The sequence below is a fragment of the Rhinopithecus bieti genome, unplaced genomic scaffold, assembly GCF_001698545.2.
Source record: "Rhinopithecus bieti isolate Rb0 unplaced genomic scaffold, ASM169854v2 scaffold_70802, whole genome shotgun sequence".
Classification (NCBI taxonomy): Eukaryota; Metazoa; Chordata; class Mammalia; order Primates; family Cercopithecidae; genus Rhinopithecus; species Rhinopithecus bieti.
This window is the reverse complement of record NW_016827192.1, coordinates 155,853-175,398: the sequence shown is the minus strand read 5'-3', so window position 1 is coordinate 175,398 and position 19,546 is coordinate 155,853. Positions and strand designations below refer to the sequence as shown.

The 19,546-nt window shown below is 43.9% G+C and overlaps 1 pseudogene; it reads left to right on the top strand.

The window, feature by feature from the left end:
- Positions 1–6,734: 6,734 nt before the first annotated feature.
- LOC108523213 (chromosome transmission fidelity protein 8 homolog) lies at positions 6,735–11,463 on the top strand (annotated as a pseudogene).
- Positions 11,464–19,546: the final 8,083 nt, after the last annotated feature.

Below are 19,546 nucleotides of genomic sequence, written 5' to 3'. Positions count from 1 at the left end.
ATAATTGATGAGGTTTAAAATACAAATGCACCCAGAGCATAGAATAAGTAACTTATATTCTCACTCTTGATTAAATTAAATCCAAAGAGGAGTTTCTGGAAATAGCAGTAACTTATTTTGCATAGCAGTGATCTACATTTGCATAACATTATAACAGCATTATCTATCTCATTCCATCCTGCAGCAACCCTTTGAAGTGGGCCAAAGCAAGAACTATTGTCACCCCCATTTTACAGACCTTAAGCGCTGAAATTCAGAAAGGAAGACTACTTGCTTTGCCTAAAGTTAAACAGGCTTGCTGACTTACTGTTAGTAAGGGATAAATTTGAACCCAGGCTCTCTTTTTCTGCCACATCTGATACCTCCCTTAGGAAAAGAAGAGCTGGTATTTCAAGTCCTGAGTATAGTGGAACAGCGGGAACTAGGACAGAAAGAAGGAAAGGGAGTGGCTCTAGGTCTCACCTCCTTCACAGCTCAGCCCTGCTTTACCAGTGCTGCCTCCTTCCCGGGTACCTAGCCTAGGTGAGATGCTATATCTGCTTGACCCTCGGGCCCTGATTGGGACAAGTTAGCAATAATGTTACAGTTACAAAGCTCACAAGTCCAGTCCTTTTTTCTGTACTTTTCTAGGAGATGAATTTAGCGAGGGATTTGGTTTTCAATGTGTTCCAAAACCTGTGAGAGAGCACGAGTTTTAGAAGGTGCCCTCAGACGGGCACAGTGACCTATGCCCTTAATCTCAGCACTTACGGAGGCTGAGGCGGGAGGATTGTTTGAACCCAGGAGTTTGAGACCAGCCTGGGCAATGTGTCGAAGCCCCACTTCTACAAAAAATAGAAAAATGAGCCAGGCACGGTGGCACATGCCTGTAGTCCCAGCTACTTAGGAGACTGAGTGGGGAGGATCACTTGAGCCCAGAAGGTCAAGGCTGCAGTGAGCTGAGATCGCACCACTGCACTCCAGCCTGGGTGACAGAGAGAGACCCTGTCTCAAAAAAAAAAGCCCTCAAGTTTTGGTTCCACTGTTTACCCTTGTCTGGTCCTTCATCCCTGAGTAAATCAACTTCCTGAACTTCTATAACAGGAAAGCGTTTAGACCTTTCTCACGAAGTGTGTGAAGTGGGAACCTACAAGTTTTGCATAATTATGTAGACCCAAGGAGAAACCTCCTGACATAAGACAATGGGTGGCTGAGGGTCCCTGGGAAATTACCTCTTTCCCTGGGAATATAGAGGAGTAGGACTCCCCCTCCTGGGTTTGAAGTGAATAAGAGGAACTTAAGCTGAAGATTCTTTGAAAATCCCTGTGTAATTACATATCAAGGCCTGTGTCTTCTTCCCTTGAGGCCTTTGCAGTACATTCACTGGGGATGCATGCGCTAGCCACAGACGAGCCTAGAGATGTGACCAGTCAGCTTGGACACAACATAATTGAAATGTGATGCTTTATTTCAGCAGATGCCTCTGCACTCTCGTAGGGACAGCAAGACAGGGACAGCAGACAGTCAGACTAGCTTTTTGGCCCACCTCTCCTGGATACATTCCTTTTCCTTTTTTTTTTTTTTTTTTTCTTAAGACAGAGTTTCTGTCACCCAGGCTGGAGTGCAATAGTGCGATCTCGGCTCACTGCAACCTCCACCCACTGAGTTCAAACCATTCTCCTGCCTCAACCTCCCAAGTAGCTGGGATTATAGGTATGTGCCATCACACCTGGCTGATTTTTGTATTTTTAATAGAGACAGGGTTTCACCATGTTGCCCAGGCTGGTCTCAAACTCCCGACCTCACGTGATCTGCCCACCTCGGCCTCCCAAAGTGCTGGGATTACAGGCATGAGCCACCATGCCTGGCCTTCTCTTGGATACATTCTAACAGAAACCTAGGATCTCCCACACCCCTTTTCCAGTCAAAACAGATCAAAATGTTCTCCCCTCTGGCCTTGTTTATTCATTAACTAAAAGACCACTTCTTGACCTCTTCCTGGATTTCCCCCAACCACCCGTAGAGGCCCTGAAACTTGCTTTAGCCTTCTTTTGAGATGTTGATCATGTTCTGCCTTCCATTAGAGCAACCATTTTAGTACTTACCTCCTTTTCTAAATAGTAATGATATCTTGGAGTCTGTTCCCCTGTCTTGTACTTAACAGAGACAGACTAGATCCTACAGAATAGAAATGAAGTGAAGCAAGTGGTGAGAGGGAATTACCCCCACCCCCCGTTCCTCATACCCTTCGGCAGGTGGTTCTGGAAGGAGGAACAATTTTGGATCAATGCTCTGGGGAGTCTGAATTTTCCATTCTAGCTTTCACTCCAAAGAATGGCAGAGATACCTCTGAGGGCCTGTCGGCACCGGGAGAGCCAGCCTGAGCCAGAAGGGAGTCTTTTCCCTGCAACATATTTTTATGCATGTCCTAGTCATCATCTGCCCAATAATAGGTTCAAATGTCTATAAAGGACACAGCCACTAACTGCAAGGAACTTGAAGAAAGGGAAGAAAGATAAACATGAAACTAGCAGAAGTATGTAAATACAAAAAGAATTCTGTCTTGGCGGGGAAAAAGATGAGTACTGGCTTTGGGGAGGGTGATGGGCAAACTCTCTGGAGAATAAGACATTTTGAGCCGTGGTTTCAGATGTGTGTGTGGGACAAGCGGAGAAGGCTAAAGTGTTCTGGTTCCAGGAGGAAGCAGGACGTTATTTTCAGCATCCAAGGAGAAGGAGGAAAGGTTTCAGGATAGAGTGGCAGCAAGGTAGGGTGTGGGAACAAACAGGTGGGTGGGTGCCTGCTATGGGAGGCTGGGAAGGCCCATGGAGAGAGACACCAAAGGAGAGCTGTGGGGACAGCAGAAGCTGGGGTGTGAGCGCCCAGCTCATCCCTTTCAGCACGGCAGTGCAGGGATCTGTGGAGGCCGTGCAGCCAGGGGTTCTGAGAAACGCTTCTTCCAGCATCTGTTTCACCAGGGGCACAACACGTGTTCCAAATGCCACTTTTGCCCGTCTCCTGCTACAGCTCAGGAGAAGTGGGAGGACCTACGTATCATGCATATAATCTCCCAGAGGGCGCGACAGATCATACCTGTCACTGTGCGCCTTCTCTAAATCCATCACCCTGGAAATTTTACATGGTGTCATCAGCTGATTTAACACCTGTTAAAATCATCATTCCCACCAGACTCAAAACTGCAAGTGCTTTTAATGAGGCTCCACATAAAAGAATACATTTTCTCAGAGCCCTTAAACAAATTACATTAAATCCTCCACATGAAATAAATTATTGAAACAGCGATTAGAGTTTCGATCGTACCAACAGACCTGCTCGGAGGCAAATTTTCAAACTGCCCAACCACCTAAGCAAAGAGGTGAGTGAAAAATTCGTTCCTTTTCAATGGTTATTTCAACAGAAGCTTCAGTGCTAAATTAGCAGTCAGTTTTGTGTATGAATTTTCTTTGAAATCTAACATTATGTAAATGAAAAACCCAACACAGCGCAAATTAAGACTATTCTTAATTCTAAAAGGCTGCTATTCTGTGATAATGACGCCATGGAAGACTTTACAGTCTGCCAACCATGGAGTGTGGTTCCTGCTCCCCCATCTGTCTTGGATGCCTCCCAGCAGGGGGACACCCACTGTGTCCTCATTTTTTTTATCCTGCCCACTGAAGTTAGATCTTGTCCACCCTTCTGCCCCTCTCCCACTTCATAATTTAATCTTGCCCAGATCATTTAATCACCCAAAATGGAACCAGAGATTGAAATGGGCTTAACCTGCATCCATGTGCAGTGTAAAGTACTAGAGGCGTGACGTCAGGAGCCCACTCACCTGGGTTTATATCCGGCTCTGCCACAGACCAGCTGGATCTGCTCAGGCACCTTCTCAGAGCCTAAGTTGCTTCATCCGTAGGTAAATATGAATTACCTACATCTGCAGGTTTAAAGGATTAATTGAGATTATACATGTCAATGGTTTAGAAAGAACTCCTGGCACATAGAACTTGTTCAGCAAATGATGCCTATTGTTGTTGAGGGAAGCTTGGGTTAGGTGTTGTTGGTAAGTCAATTTGGCCATTCAGCAATTGTTGGGTTTTTATTCAGGTTTGTACATGTCCCTTCAACCTCACTACCAGGTGATATGTTGCTATAAAAACTGAGATTAGTTTTTATAAATTAAACCAGGTTTCTCTCTCTCTCTCTCTCTCTCACACACACACACACACACACACATTTCTTAGCAAGCAGGTTAGAGGCCATCACACAGCCTGTACCAGAAGGCTCAGGGTACCCCTAAAACCCTTACAGGAAAACCTAGACCCCAAACAGATGTAGCAGTGTTCTGAGGCCAGGATCCACCAAACTCCTGGTCAAATCAGGGAACAGTTTCCCTTTAAGTGGAGAGACGAAAGACCAGATGAATTCAACAGCTCTGGAGGAGGAATCAGCCTGCTGGGTCTGCTGGATTCTTACATCTTGTCCAAGCAAGCCCACTCCAGCTATGTTTCTTGAGCAGCACTAATTTCACCAATGAAAAATAATTAATATCCCTTATGCTAATTAATACACCTTCTGATTCACATGTACATGATGTTCTCAGCGCAGCTCCCTGAAAAGCCTGAATTCCTGACCAGGATGCTTCAAGTGCCGATCGCCTTTAGAGCATGGATTTCTAACGAAGTCCCTTCAAATGTGAACTGTACACCCTCAGCACGGATTAAAGTTAATGTATACACATATACATGACTTGGTTTGTATTGAAGTATTTAAAATCTACTACAGACAATATAGCAACTATGAATAAGGAAAAGCTTCCCACATCCATGGAACAGGAGAGTGGTATAAAACTATGGCTTTTCCTTCAGTGGGAATATTCATGCCTTAGGTTCTTGTCTGTTTGACACGGCATTGTGAGAATTTATTTTAGATATGCCACTGTCGACAGCCAGATATTGCCGTGTTTGGGCAGCAACCTGGGCAGTCACTTGTCCTAATCAGGAATTCATGCCTCAAGGGTGGTCAGCTAGCACTAGAAAGTCCAACGCTAGCTCAGGGTAGCTCTAAATCTCAATAAATACAAGTGATTTTTTTACTAATTAGCGTAGCAAATGTTGAGAATGAATTTTCACTAGTAGCTTGTTAGATTAATAAGTATTAGAAACAGGCTGTCATTAGTAAAGTCAGAAGTATTCAAGACATATGGCTTGTCAAAAATATTTTATAGACACACTATTCCATCCCATGTCTTGTCCTCTAGCCTCAGAGATGCCAATTGAGTCTTTTTTTTTTTTTTTTTTTTTTTTTTTTTTTTGAGAACAGAGCCTTGGCTGGGCTCGGTGGGGCTCACCACCCTGTTAAGTCCCAGCACTTTGGGAGGCCGAGCAGGCAGATCATGAGGGTCAGGAGATCAAGACATTCTGGCTAACACGGTGAAATCCTGTTTCTGTACTAAAAATACAAAAATTAGCCCAGGGCGGTGGTGGTGGGCACCTGTGGTCCCAGCTACCTCTGGAGGCTGAGCAGGAGGAATGGGCAGAACCCCCGGGGAGGCGGAGCTTGCAGTGAGCCAAGGATCACGCCCACTGCACTCCAGGCCTGAGCGAACAGGAGCGAGACTCTCCTCTCAAAAAAAAAAGAGACATAGCCTCACTCTGTTGTCCAGGCTGGAGTACAGTGGTACAATCCCAGCTCACTGCAACCTCCGCCTCCCAGGTTCAAGCGATTCTCCTGCCTCAGCCTCCTGAGTAGCTGGGACCACAGGTGTGCACCACCATGCCCAGCTAGTTTTTATATTTTTAGTAGAGACAGGGTTTCACCGTGTTGCCCAGGCTGATCCCGAACTCCTGACCTCAAACAGTCCACCCACCTTGGCTTTCCAAAGTGCTGGGATTACAAGTGTGAGCCACTGCGCCCAGCCCCAGCTGAGTCTTAATCCCTAGCTCTTCCTGTGTCCTTGTGTTTAAGGATTCTAGTTGCTTGTTACCAATCATAAGTTTAACTGAATACCGACTCTGTAATGTTGCATCTACATCTAGTAAAGCACATTCAAGTAACGTGCAATGAAAGCACCTAAAAGATTGCTGAGAGACTTCCTATGCCTTATTGCTAATACATATTTACTTAATAAACATCTGCCTGTATAGCAGAATCTGGTGCAAGGTTTGCTATCATTAAAATCTGGCAGTGAGGCTGTGGAGGAGTAACTAAACCTTATGTGCTCCAACTTGGCAGCTACTCTATCAATCAAAAATAACTAATGATTGGGCATGAATAAACTTATCTAGCTCGATTTCGATACGTTACTAAGTGCTCCTGTTGGAAAACCAGGGTAAGAGTAGGGGTAGTGGCACACAGGTTTTTAGGATCAGTGGATTAGTTAGGATAAAACTTTAGCTGCATGCCACAGAGACCCAAAATGATGGTGGCTTACACAAGACAAAAGTGTATTTCTCCTACACATTAGCTGGCGTCTCTGCTGTAACTCCATGCAGCTGTCGGTAGTTCAGGCTCCTTCCGTCTCATTGCTGTGCCATCCCAGCGTGCCTCCTTTGTCTGTATGATCCACAATGGCTCACCAGAACATCCTCAAGTCATCCAGTGGGAAGGAGAAAGGGCACAAGCCAGTGCATACACATCACTTCTGCTCACATCCCATTTGCCAGAACTTAGTTTCATGATCACACCTACCTGCAAGGGATGCTGGGAAATAGAGGCCTTATTCTAAGCATCCATGTACCCAATTACAAATCAATGGTTCTCCATCTCCTTTTCTAGCTTCATCAGGCTCATTGACTTCAAATCTAGCACCTTTCCCAGCTGGTGCTCGCGACCCAAGTATGGCTTCTTTTCCAAGAGGAATGAATCCCACTGGCACAGGTGCAGTTTCTTCCCCAAGGCCTGGTGGCCTCTTGGGGCCAGGCCCAGGCCCAGGACCCACCCTAAACCCTAGGACAGGGCTCTGCCAGGCCCCGGGCCTCTGTCTAACCCTAGGTTAGGGAGTCTTCCAGGACCAGGTCCTATGTCCAATCTAAGGGCAGGTGGTCTCCTGGGAGCAGGTCTTGACCCCAGAAGTGGTGGTCCCATGGGCCCTGGATCTGGACCTAACATGAGAGCAGGTGTTCTGTTGACCTCTGGGAATGGTCCTCCCAAACCTGGGCCGGTTGGCCTGGGCCCAGGACAAAACCCCAATCTGAGATCACGCTTTTTAGAGACAAACCCTGCCCCCAGGTCAGGTGTGTTTCCAGGCCCAGGCCTTGAGCCCAACCCAAGACCAAGTGGTCTGGGCCTGAGCCCTAATCTAGATGCCAGAGCAGGTGGCCTCTTGGGCCCAGGATCTGGTCTTAAGAATGGCTGGACCTCAAGGCCTCGATCTTGCCCCCATTCTAAGAGCAGCAGGTCTTTTAGGAGCAAATTCAGCTTCTTTCTCACAGGCTTCTGGAAACATGGGCACAAGCCCCCTCCATGGCAAGAGTACCTGGCCCCATGGGCCCAAACTCGGGTCCTGGCTCTTGGGGAATTGGCCTTCCATGGCCAAATCCATCTCCCATGTTAAGGGGTCCTGGCCCCATAGGCCCTAGTTCAGCTCATTTCTCAAGGCGAGGCAGCCCCATGGGGGTAAATGCCAATTCCTTTCCCAGGGGAGTGGGTTCATCTGCCTTCTCTCAGTCTTCTGGCACATTGGCATCAAACCCAGCTACCTTCCAAAAGTCTGCTGGCCTCCAGGGCTCAAATCCAACCATTTTCCCAAGAGCCTCTGGGCCACTTGGCCCCAACCCAGCTAACTTCCCAAGGGCCGCTGGCCTGCAGGGTCCAAGCCCAACTACCCTCCCAAGGTCTACTGGCCCATTAGGCCCTGGTCTGTTCAGATTATTCTTGACCTCCTTCCTCCTGAGTATGGAACGGGACCCCTCTTGAATGAAGGTCTTCAAGAAAGAAGTATTAAGGGAGAGCGTGATCTTTCCAGGCTCATGGCTTGCTTTGGGAGAAAGAAATTCTAGTTTCTATGACCCACCTTGGGAAAGAGGAATTCTGGTTTCTAGGAGTCAGGAGAGAAAGAGGAACAAAAGACAGGAGGGCAAGAGAAAGTCAGAGAGAAGTTGTTTCTGAGGCTGCTGGTGGGGCTTTCCCATCTTCTTTAGTTCCGAGTCTCTGCATCCTCTGGCCCTCTGGAGTTTTTTATTTGTTTATTTATTTATTTAGAGACAGGATCTCACTCTGTCACCCAGGCTGGAGTGCAGTGGTGCGATCTCAGCTCGCTGTAACCTCCACCTCCTGGGTTCAAGTGATTCTCTTGCTTCAGCCTCCCAAGTAGCTGGAATTACAGACGATGTACCATCATGCCCAGCTAATTCTTATACTTTTAGTAGAGACAGGGTTTCTCCATGTTAGCCAGGCAGGTCTCGAACTCCTGACCTCAAGTGATCTACCTGCCTTGGCCTCCCAAAGTGCTGAGATTACAGGCATGAGCCACCATGCACACCCTGGCATATCATTTTCTGAGCCCTGGCAAGCTCCTGAGCACTACCAAATCCCATTGTCCCAGGCACCATGCCTCCCCACCCAGAGCACTGTGAATTTCCCCGAGGATCCAATAACTAAAATATTAATTAATGTCTGGTCTGCTAGGGGCTTCCTAGACTCTCATCCAATCCAATGGCCTGTGTCCATTCTGACCGGCCAATGCCCTTGTCTTACTGAGTTTTAAAAAATTCAAATATAACTTGTGGCAGCAATGTCTGGAAATCATATTTTATGCAAAAGTTGAAAAAATGAGATATTTAACTTAGAATAGAGGAGATTTAGCAGAAGGCCAACTCAGCCATTATCTTTAAACATTTATATTAATAATCACCATCTTTAAATGTTATTGTAAGTGCCTATTATGTGCCAGGATTGGATCTGAACTCAGTGCTGTATTTGTGCTCTCTCAGATTCTCAAAGCAATCCTGTATGATGAGAATTATTTTTATTTTACTGACAAAGCTGCTGAAGATCAGAGACATTGAGTTACTCATAGAAGATATACAGACAGATCCAAGATTGAAACCCCTTGGGTGTCTGGCTCCAAAGTGGAAGTTTTCTCCATGGTGCCAAAGGACTCGTAAACAGAATGTACAAAGGACTCTTACAAATCAATAATAAAAACACAATCAATTTTTTTAAACAGGCAAAAGACTTAGATAAACACCTCATTAAAGAGAATGTGTGCATGGCCACTGAGAACATAAAAAAGATGCTCAGCATTGTTGGTCGTCAGGGAAGTGCAGATTGAAAATGCAACAGGATACCACTACACACCCACCAGAATGGTTAAAATTTAAAAATTTTAGCAGTACCAAATGTTAGAGAGGCTGTGAAGCAGCAGGATGTTTTATGCATGGCCAGCGAAAGTATAAAATGGTAGAGCCATTTGGAAAACTGATATTTTCTCATAAATATTCACCTATCATGTGATCTGAAAATTCCAAAAGAAATGAAATTTTACGTCTACAAAAAAAGTTGGATAAGAATATTCTTTGTGGCTTTATGTATTTTGTTGTTGTTGTTGAAACAGAGTCTCGCTCTGTTGTCCAGGCTGGAGTGTAGTTACGCTGTCTTGGCTCACTGCAACATCCGCCTCCCGGGTTCAAGCAATTCTTGTGCCTCAGCCTCCCAAGTAGCTGGACTACAGGCATGTGCCACCATGCCTGGCTAATTTTTGTATTTTTAGTAGCAATGGGGTTTCGCCATATTGGCCAGGCTGGTCTTGAACTCCTGACCTTGTGATCCTCCCGCCTCGGCCTCCCAAAGTGCTGGGATTACAGGCATGAGCCACCATGTCCGGCTGTGGCTTTATTTCTAAAAGCCAGACTTTGGAAACAATGCCAGTGTCTATCAATAGACTAAAGAGATAAAATGAGATTTTTCATACTGTGAGATATTACCCCACAATTAAAAGGAACAAACTATTAATGCATACAACAACATAGATGAATCTCAACAACATTATGTTAAATGAGAAGCACCAGACACAAAAAAGTACACACAATGAATGACTCCACTTATGTGAAGTCTAGCAACAGGAAAAACTCATCTATGGAAGTAGAAATCAGAATAGTCATTGCCTGTGAGAAGGTAGAGGGAGGGTGGGCCACAGGAAAGAAGCATTGGAAAACTTTTTGGGTGATGGCAATTTTCACATTTTGATTAAACAATTAAGTTTAATCAAATTATACACTTAACGTCTGTGCATTTTACCATATGTAATTATGCTTCGAATAAAAATAAATTAAAATAAAGGGATGAAATGAGTTGCTTCTTCCAGTATTATGCTTTGGCACTGGAAGTATTTAAGCTAGACTAATGCTTGTCAGAGATATTGTGGATGCTTCGAATTGGGAGTTCAGATTAAGCAATAAAAAAAAAGCCCTCAGATTTTAAGACTTTGGTGTGATGCTTGATATGTAATGCTGAACTAATCATGTATTTTGGAAAAGGCAAAACCTGCATTCATCTTCTGTTTTGGAGAACTCCACATAGATATGGAAACTTAGGTTACCAAAAAACTTTCTTGAATCTGTTTTTCTTTTCTGAAATTCTTCCCCTATTTACCATTACCTCTAACTACTTGCCTCCTGAAACGCAAAACTTTAGCCACTCTATGTTCCTATGTCTTAGAACATGTGGTGTTTGCACGTTTCCTTTGTTAAACATCCTCCCTACCCCAACTTCCCATCAACTTCTGCCCTTCCTTGAAACTACACAGAAGTCAACTGCACCTGTAAGACTACCCTATAAGCCCTGTGGCCCACAGTTTGAGTCTATTTTTGAGTCTAGATTACCTGTAACATAGCAATTATCCCAGGCTAAATTATGCCAAGGTCCCTTCCAGCTCAAAGAGTCTGGCTCTTTGAACAGGGGAATCTGGGCTTGAAGAATGAAGAGAAACAACCAAGCCATCAGCAGTAGCATCTTCATCAGGTTCTACATGAGGTAGACTGAATGATAGAATATGACCTGGGACCTTTCTGTGAAAACTATATTACTTAGAATTAAGTCAGAAGTTTAACTACCAGCTGATTAGTAAGAGAACCAGTTGAGATTGCCAAACTTGTTCAGACTTGGAGACTTGCCATTTTGGAGCTGCATGAGAAAGAATTCGACTCAGTGGTTGCATAAGAATGGGTCTGTGCAGATGACATGGAACATGGCGGGTTGAAAGAAAGTGGGTGAATAAAACTCCAGGCTAAGTGCTGAAGCTAATATTTACTGATCAGTCTCTATGGAGTCAGATCCTATGCTAAACACTTTGTGTCCATTCATCTTATTTAATCCTCATTGTAACTCTCTGTACAGAGGCTAAGTAGTGTGCCCAAGATTTCACAGTTAGTAAATACTAGAACTGGGTCTCATTTTCAGGTCTACTTTCTATTTCAAAGTCCATATTCTTGCTCACTAGGCTCTAGTAAGTCCCAGAAAGGAACTGCCAAAATCATTTAGCCCCGTTTCTTGATTCCAGGTACCTCAGCCATCCCAAACTGACTAACTCCTTTCCCGTTATTTTTAGGATTACTGGGAAGGAGGTCTGTGGCATTCCTCAGTAATCTGTCCCAGTGCCTCTAATATCTGCAGCAAGAACATTATTCTTTGTGTTTCATCTGAGTCCTCCCTACTTTTGTTTTATCATTCATAGGTGAGATAAGGCTCCATTTATACTTATAATTTCAGTGAAAGCAGGAGGCTGCAGAAACCACTGCAGTAAGAACTTTAAATATTTTAGTGCGTCTTCTGTTTGTCTGAGAGTTGTCAGGTTCCTCTAGCAGTGCAATCTGGAGCCATGTGAGGGGAGATTAATGAGGGGACATGAGGGGTCAAGAAGCAAATATTCATTAAAGAGATCAGGAAGTGGGTTTGTCCTCATTAAGGCATAATCGCAGCAGACCATAGAGCATAGTGAAGCTATGGTTTAGCCAAGGAAAATGCAAGGAACAAATCTGATAGACATGGGAAATAGGAGCAGGAAACCACAGCACTGTTATGCTGAAGCTGTGTAACAGCCTTCTCCTCGTGGTCATTTTGCCTAAACCAACTGAAACCATGTCTAATATATTTAGCACCTATGAGGAACTCACTTCTCCTCCCTCTCCTCTTCTTCTTGTGTGCATGTGACTGTCTTACTGGACAACCGTTATTTCAAAAGCAGTGTTGTGAGAACCCAGCATATGGCTCTTGCTCAAGAGCCTCTCCTCAATCCTGAATTGTAGCCCAAGACATCACAGATCACTGAGCTGGGGTGTGGGAGGTCCTCAGGCTGTTGTCTTAAAGCTGGTAGAGGGCAGAGCTCAGATATGAACACAGGCAGTGGAGCTCCAGAGCCCGTGCCCTTAACCACTTCATTGTTCCTCAGTTGATTTGTGATCGTGATATCCCTAATCCCCTGACAAAAGAGAAGTACCCTTGGAGATCTAGCCAGTGGTTTACAATCGTTTGAAAATTTCCAGCAGCAGAACTAGATTTACTACAATTAAAACCTGACATGGAACCTCAATGTGTGAAACAGACAAAAGCAGATGTATGATACTGAGGCTGTGGGGGACCCAGGGTTTCCAAAGCCCTGCTTGCTTAACTCTGCCAATTCCTAGGGTTCTGCAGAACACACAGTGAGGACTACATCACTCTGTTAGCAACCAAGTAAATTGAAAATTGACATGTAATAGTAAATTGACATGCTTTTTCTTTTTATCTCTTTGCATTTCTTTCAACCGGATCAGAGAAATGAGACTCAGGACAAGTAGACAGAGCAAAGGGAAAGGGACAGAGCAAAGGGAAAGAGCCAGTGCACAGGGCGTTATCAGAGAGCAGAGCTGAGCAAGGCACAGCAGTGGGGCGTCATGGTCAAGGTGAGCCGTGTGAGATTATCTGCAAGTATAGGAAAAAGGGACAGGCCATTTGTGCCTAACACCATCCCCAAGAACTTTTGAAGGAAAGGTAAAGACAGGAGACTATGAACTGGGCCAACATGTGAACAGCTTTCTGCCCTCTAGCATCCCTTCTTTTGTCTATGCAACAATCACATGTACTTTGCACAAGCCCAGAAATGGGAACCTGGTTTTCTGTCCTTTGCTTATGTTTGTAACCTTTCCAAGCCTACCTCAGGAAGGATGTCTGTTGAGCAGATGGGTTTGTGAAATTTCCTAACAGGAGGAAGCCGTTTGCTACAACAACAGCTCAGGGTTCTTCTGCACTCCGCACTTCAGCAGTTGTGCCGGCTGGGTAAGGAAGAACACAAAGGAACCAAAGCTGTGGGCTGGTGCATTTGAGTCGGAGGCCTCTTTAAATGTAACTGATGGAGAGAGAGATTGAGAGAGGATTATAATAGTCAGACTGTCCAACTACTTAGGTAACCACACTTAGTGAGGATTCCCCAGATCCAGCAGCTGGATTTTAATTTGCCAGGCTCAGAAATTTCATTTTATCAAAGCACATGCCCTTATTTGGGCCATTATCAGTGTCCTGGATATTGTCCATTTTCCTTTAAGCCAGTCTTCATCCTTTCTTGCCCTGCCCTGTGCTTCAGGAGACTGGCACTTGGTTTCCAGTTGGCTTTGGCCAACTGGAGACACTGCGAGGAGATCATAGTGTTGCAAAGAAAGGAGGTCAGGGGTTATTCTCCTACTTTCCTGCCTTCTAGGTAGTTATGGGTTAGCTATGTCCCTTTACTGAAGGCCTGCCCCTGTGGGGCCATTCTCTTCCATCCAGCTGTCCTCTCTGGGTGCCCTTTCCTCTGGTCTCTTCAGGCTCAGGTTGGTAAGAGTTTTGCCGACTATTAGCCCAGAATACTGCATTATCTCATGTAAGTTTTGCACACTTTATAAATCATAGCTTTTAAAAATTCTTGTTAAAGTATCCAACTGCATATGCCATCTCAGAACACTTCTGCTATTCAGTCAACATCTGTCAAACTGACAGTATGGAAATGAAGATCAGAATAACTGCCCCTGAAGACTGTGATTTTATCCTATAACTTTATTCGTTTGGATTATTACAAATAGGTTTTGTTTTGTTTTGTTTGTTTTGTTTTGTTTTGAGTCGGAGTCTCACTCTGTCATCCAGGCTGGAGCACAGTGGTACAATCTTAGCTCACTGCAACCTCCACCTCCCGGGTTCAAGCAATTCTCCCGCCTCAGCCTCTCAAGTAGCTGGGATTACAGGCATGCACCACCACGCCCGGCTGATTTTTATATTATTAGTAGAGATGGGATTTCATCATGTTGGCCAGGCTGATCTCAAACTCCTGATGTCAAGTGATCTGCCCGCCTCGGCCTCCCAAAGGGCTGGGATTACACGTGTGAGCCATCACACCCAGCCGCAAAGAGAACTTTCCAAAGCTCTTAAATTTGTCCTATGTACTATGCTGCCAATTTGAACAAGCTCCCTGTGATGAACGGTAGTGCCTGGGTAATAACCTGGTTAAATATGTATAGGTGTTAAATAAGCTTACTTTTTCACTCAATTGTGTAAGATTATAAAACTAAAACTGTATAAAAGCAGTAAATTATTAAGAGTGACTAAATATTAATAGGCTATAGTACAGTAATTCAGTGCACAGGCTTTAAGATGAGACAGATAGGGATTCACATCCATTAACTGTGGCCTTTGGAAAGTTACTTCACCTCTCCAAGTCTTGGGTTTCTCATCTGCAAAATAGTCATGATAATTGAGTGCCCACTTCTTACAGGTATTGTGAACGTTAAATGAGATTCATAAAGTATGACTACTGTGGGCATTTGAAAAATGCTAGCTATTATTATTGCTATTACTTTTAATTTGTAATTCCCAAATGACATGATATTGAGCATCTTTTTACATTCTTATTTGTACACTGTGTATCTTCTTTGGTGAGGTATCTGTTCAGAACTTTTGTCCGTTTTATAGTTGGGTTGTTCATTTTCTTATTGTTGCATTTTAAGTGTTCTTTTTATTTTTTATATGGCAGTTCTTTATCAGATATGTCATTTATAAAAATTTGCTTCCAGTATGTGGCTTGTCTTCTCATTCTCTTGATACCACTGCTATTAGTAGGTTAAAATAATGATATACTTTAAATTATTTCAGAGAGTTGTCATGAGGATTATATGGATTTATATATATATATATATATACACACACACACACACACATATTTTGTTGTTGTTGTTGTTGTTTTTGAGATGGAGTCTCGCTCTGTCACCCAGGCTAGAGTGCAATGGCACAATTTTAGCTCACTGCAACCTCTGCCTCCTGGTTTCAAGCAATTCTCCTGCCTCAGGCTCCTGAGTAGCTGGGATTACAGATGCTCACCACCAGGCCGGCTAATTTTTTGTATTTTTAGTAGAGACGGGGTTTCACCATGTCGGCCAGGCTGGTCTCGAACTCCTGACCTCAGGTGATCCACCCGCCTCAGCCTCCGGAAGTGCTGGGATCACAGGCAAGAGCCACTGCGCCCGGCCTATAAGGGTTAATATTTTTAAAGTACTTAAAACAGTACCTGGCACATAGTTACCAGCTATATGAATGTTAACTAATACACAGATAATAGTTAAGTGTGAATACCTAGAAATAATTTTATTCCTTTCCCCCTATCTTGTAATAGTTCTCAGTCACTTTTCAAACTCCCTTTGGATTTCTTAAATAGAAAAAGACCCTTCTAAATTCTTCCTGAATTTTTTCTTGAAGTCAAAAACCTTCCTAAGCACATGTAAGGTTGTTTTAAGTTTGGATTTTTTCTTTAAGAGATGGGATCTTGCTTTGTTGCCCAGATGACTGAAGTACAGTGTGATGATCATAGCTCACTGTAGCCTCCAACTCCTGGACTAAAGTGAGCCTCCTGCCTCTGCCTCCAGAGTAGCTGGAACTACAAGCACCTGCCACTACATTCACTGAATTTTTAAATTTTTTGTAGAGATGAGGTCTCACTATGTTGCCAAGGCTGGCCTCAAACTCCTGGCCTCAAGTAATCCTCCTGCCTCGGCCTCCCAAAGTGTTGGGATTACAGGTGTGAACCACCGCATCCAGCCCTAATTTTTAAGCATTGGTCAGCTTGCTGTCAAAAACTATCTCAAGCAAGTTTTCTTGATTGTTTCAATCCTCACACTCCCAAATGAGATCTTAGATATATTTTTAATATAGTGACAGAGCAACTGAAACTTTGCTTCCTAATCCAGCCTCTCACCTTTACCCTACACCAGCAACATAAGCCAGGGAAACAAGTGGTTAGGAAGAAGTGTCTAGGTCCGGAGCTGTTTGTTATCTGGCAATTTAGAGATGAATATCCACTAGAGGGACAACTCAGAAGGGAAAAATGCTTTCTTAATGAAATGAGTCAAGATTATTGCTCTCAAAGTGTCAAATTTATGATCATAGGGGAATATGAATTTCTTATTTAGACCAGATAAATGTTTTTATGACAATTAGTCCTTGAATTCATGACCTGTGTTTGGTTACAGAGAGTAAGGCACCCATGGCCCAGAATGAAATGCTGCTCTCCTTCTACTTCCTTCCCTTATCCTCAGGACTTTAGCTTCAACTGCCTCTTTTCCTGGGGGAGCCAATGGACCCTAACACCGGAATCCTCCCCTCCTGCCTGCAGAGCAGCAGTACTGAGTACATGAGCCAAGCCACTGATACACCATGGAGCTTGAAAATGTGAAACTTACCGTATACAAGAAAAAAGGGAGACTGAAATTTGACTATTTCTCCAGGGAAAGAGGTAGATTCCAAGAGAAAGGGGGATTGAATGGGGAATCAGAAGGTGAAGAGGTTAAAGGGAGAACAAAAATGAGAGAGAACATAGGAAGAAAGGAATGTCCATGAGGGATGCCCTCTGAAAGCATAAGCAGTAGGATCCAGCCCTTTGTAAAAGGTACAAAGGAGCAAATTATCTAGAAGAGGCATAACCCTTTATCCCTACCTGTGTCTGCTTCCCTCTGTATTAGCCGGTAGTCTTTTAGATGTAAGGGGTAGAGACTAAAACCAGCTGAAATGTTAAAGGAAATGTATTGACTTATATAACCAGGAGGTCTAGAGGTGATCTAACTTCAGGCCTGGCTGAGTCCAGTCCAAATTATAAGGACTATTTTTTTGTCATATCTTAGTTCTATAGGTAGCTGGTTCCATTGGTTTCACTCAGATTTTGTTCATATGACCCAAAGATGATCACCAATTGTCCCTGGCTTATACCATCCTTAAAGAGAAAAGAGAGAACCTTCTCTCCCCACCACATCATTCAGTCCACATCAGTCCCTGAAGAGGATTCTGCTGAGGTCACATGCCCCAGTGTTCTATATCCAGGAGGATGAAGTATTTTGGTCGGTCAACTGGAGACATGTACCCACAGTAATCAGCAGATGTGGTGAAAGTACATTTCCCAGAAGGAAGGCTTGAAGCACAGCCATCCCAAACAGCCCCCAACTCCATTTGACTAGAATACTTTTCTAAACTCTACAATATGAGGCTGTTTTAACATCCATGGCCAGGCGCAGTGGCTCATGCCAGGCCTGGTGGCTCACATCTGTAATCCCAGCACTTTGGGAGGCCAAGGCGGGTGGATCACTTCAGGCCAGGAGTTCGAGACTGACCTGAGCAACATGGTGAAACCCAATCTTTATGAAAAATATAAAAATTAGCCAGGCCTGGTGGTGAGCACCTGTAATCCCAGCTGCTCTGTAGGCTGAGGCATGAGAATTGCTTGAACCTGAGAGGTGGAGGTTGCAGTGAGCTGAGATCGCGCCACTGCACTCCAGCCTGGGTGACAGAGCGAGACTCCGTCTCAGGAAAAAAAAAAGAAAGCCATGGTGTTTGGTGTACATTTAGTAGGGGAAAGGAACAATGTGGGTTTGATGCCGTGGTGGACATTGAGGACAGGGGTCAAGGGTCAGGCAGGGGTCATCCTCTCAGGACTCTTTGCACTTCGTGGTGGACCACTAGATAATGAAGACAATCTACACAGACATTGCAATTTAGATTTTTTAAATCAGAGGGTCACTCAACTGTACCACCTCCCCAACTTGCCCTCCTTACCTCCCCAGCTAGTGACGAGAGACACACCTGTGAGACAGAAAAAGAAAGTCTCTTGGCGCAGATTGTGTAATTACATCAGCCATGTTTATTCTTTCATACTCTCAGTTCCCTAATTTCCTTTTCTCTTCATTGGGGTAGAAACCAAAAAGACAGAAAGTAGCAGGACCACAACCATATTATTCATAATTCCTCTGTGATAACTCCGTGATGCCCCTTCCTTATTTTTCAGTGAGGGAGTTTTCTGACAGCTGGCTTTTTAAATTCATCTACCAGACAGTTTAAATTTAATGACCAATTTCTTTTTGATGACCTTAGCAGGCCCCCCTAGAGTTTCAGCCATTTAAACAGAATATAATAGAAATTTCCAAAGAAATAAAAGGTGATTACTTTATACAGCTTCTCACATTCAAACACATTTGCATATATGGCCCGCCTGAAAAGCTAGAACTAATGAAATTATGAATGAGATTCTCATTTTTCTATTCTCAGAATCCTCTCCCTCCTGGCATCTTTCAAAACTCTAATCTGAAATTATTCCCTCCAGGAAGTCATCCTTGATTAATCACTTCCAACTCTAATTATGTATTTCTTTATTATATAAACAATAGCTGTGGATATAGTTCCAATTAGGTTCACCTTCTCTCATTCATATATGGATTTAAAGTTTCCTGAGTCTTGGGATGTGAATGTGTTCTTGGGCAGGGATGTCTTCTGTCTCTGTGTAGCCATTCCTTCCCTCTGCCTTCATCCCCAGGACTACTTGAAGCAAAGACGAAAGAGGGACTTATTTACTGGTATAATAAAAGATCCTGGGCCCTGCAAATTGCCAGATCTGAGATGAAATTTGAGCTCTGTTGATACTAGCGGTATGGAGGAAAAGTTAACTTTTCTAAAGCTTAATTTTCTTACATGAAAAAATGATAAATTCTTTAGGGCTCGTGTGATAATTCAGTAAGATGTGTGTTCAAAAGCACTTAAGGATGCTTGTAGATCTTTTAAAAGTTTTTGTTTCCTCAGTGATATGATTGCAGAAGATGCCAAGTCCATGACATATCTTTTTCATCTGTTGTTGGCATCTGAAATTCTTTTCCAGAAGACAAAAGCCTTTTATGCCAAATTAGAAATAAGGTTGAGGCCAGGCACAGTGGCTCACACCTATAATCTCAACAGTTTGGGAGGCTGAGGCAGGTGGATGACTTGAGCCCAGGAGTTGGAGACCACCCTGGGCAACATGGCAAAGCCCTGTCTCTACCAAAAAAAAAAAAAAGGTACAAAAATCAGCCAGGTGTAGCCTGTGGTCCCAGCTACTTGGGGTGGGAGGATTGCTTGATCCCGGGAGGCGAAGGTTGCGGTAAGCCAAGATCATGCCTCTGCACTCTAGCCTGGATGACAGAGTGAGACCTTGTCTCAAGAAAAAAGAAAAAGAAATAAGGTTGAAATTGCAAATAATCTTGGGGTAAGTAACAATGAACTTAAATACATTCACTCTACCAGGCATGATAAACACCTGGCCATACATCACTTC